Source organism: Nematolebias whitei, chromosome 18 (assembly GCF_014905685.2).
Source record: "Nematolebias whitei isolate Nwh7 chromosome 18, NemWhi1, whole genome shotgun sequence".
Classification (NCBI taxonomy): domain Eukaryota; kingdom Metazoa; phylum Chordata; class Actinopteri; order Cyprinodontiformes; family Rivulidae; genus Nematolebias; species Nematolebias whitei.
The window spans coordinates 17326390-17328459 of record NC_056515.1 but is presented as its reverse complement, the minus strand read 5'-3'; positions in this window follow the sequence as shown (position 1 = coordinate 17328459).

The following is a 2070-nucleotide window of genomic DNA, read 5'->3' as shown; positions in this document are numbered from 1 at the left end:
CAGGAAACTGTCATCAAACCAGATAGAGAGCTGGTCTATGAGCTGGGAGTAAGAGGGACTGTTGGTGTCTTTCAGACCAGCAACTAGGGCAATGTCATCAGCATACCTAATTAATGTGAAATCTTTACTGTTGTGTTGCAACTCATTTGTGTATATAGAGAATAAAAGAGGCGATAGCACGCAACCCTGTGGAACACCAGTGTTCAAGACCCTACAGTCAGATAGAGTGTTGTCAACACAAACTCGCTGGGGTCTTCCTCTTAAAAAATTGCTAATCCACAACACGGTCGTGCAGCAGGATAAAGCTCCCTGAAGCACAAGTTTAAGGTATGTAGATAAACTAGATGTTTTAATTTTCTTCTATCTTCATTAAACATCTAGAACATTTTTAGCTTGGACCCAAATGTACAGAACTTTAAAAGAAGTCATAAACATCACTTTGATAACGGTTATGATAAGAATCTTCATCGGGTTTAAACTCCTCTTCTGTTCTCTGAGGCCAGGAGGAGAACGTTCTCCTTTAGCGCGGTCACTGACAGCAGAGGAAGCTCGAACCCCTCGCTCTCCAGAAACCCGGATCAGCCTGGCCACGTCGGCTCCTGCCAGAACTGCCCTGAGCTCTGGGATCAAGGAAATCTGCCCCATATCCCAGCAGATGCTCTGACCGCCTGTGAACTGCATCCAGATGCTTGAACTCTCAGCTTTTCCTGTTGGGATCGAAATTTTCCAAAGCAAAACTTCAAACATCTGTTGCTGCCTGAACTTCCTGTCTTCAGTGTTGCAGTTTCCACGAGTCACTCAGAAGTTTGATTAAACACTCAGTTTTAAGCTGTTTCAGTGGAAAGCAGGTGGTACTGTTTCTGTGCTGCTCATTCCTGCTAAATGTTTGTTTCTTGCCTTGGACTGGCCTGTGTGAATCATTACCAAGCACACTGTGGTCCTGCTGTGGTCTGCTCTTCACTCTTTACCAGTTTGTCAGTTCCTCCTGCGGCCCTGACATTCAGCCTTACAACCTTAATAAAGTCTGAGTTGATCAGCTGATCACCCAGCTTTCTGTCTGTGTGAGGTAACTACTCTTACCTGGAAGAAATCAGCTCAAGTTCAGATGCCTCCTTTGCCAACATGGCTGGAAAACCTAGAAACCACATCTTCACCATCCTGCTCTCCATCTGGATCACGCTGCAGATCTGTGTGTTGAGTCTCAGCTACTTGGGGCGGCTGTGGCTGAGTGGCTAGAGCAGTCGTCCTCCAATGCAAGAGTTGGGGGTTCAAACCCACCAGCAGTCACATACCGAAGTGTCCATGAGCAAGACACTGAACCCCTCATCGCCTCCGATGTGTGTCCCATCGGTGTATGAATGTGATAAAGCACTGATTAGTCTCTTTAGAATGATTTGTTCAATTAGCTTTGTAGAGATCTAGTAGAGTGCTGTATGAATGTGTAAATGAGGACACAGATTGTTGTGTAAAGAGCTTTGAGTATCTTGATTAGATAGAAAGGCGCTATATAAATACAGTCCATTTACTACCACACCAAATTTGAGCTCCATATTTGTAAAACTGCTTGAGTTATGCTCATTTTTGATATGTCTAAAGTTGATTAGTTGAGGCAGCCATTTTGAATTGTGTTGATTATAAGAACGGATAATTCTTATTTGTATTTATCCCTGACTACAGGCTACTCTTCTTAAAGAATCATTATTAAAGACATACAACACAGAATCAGTATCAGAATAAGCTTTATTATCATTGTACCGGGATACAGTGAAATTATGTTTGTACAGTCGATGGGCGGAGTGCACGTTGCTGCTTCTATAATAGTGTGGTCCCTTATTCTTTATCAGAATACTTTTAGATAGAAAAAGGTAAGCGCCATGAGGATGGATAGTGGTATTACAAAAACGATCTCTTCACATCTTGTCTTATCAGGACACAATTTAAGACATAAAAAAAAAAAACAACTACCAGCAAGCACATTTATAAACACATGACATATGCATTTGATGTCAAGACGTTGAGATTTGTCCACAGGCATTTTCAGATTGGCCACAGTTCTGATAAGACTGCACA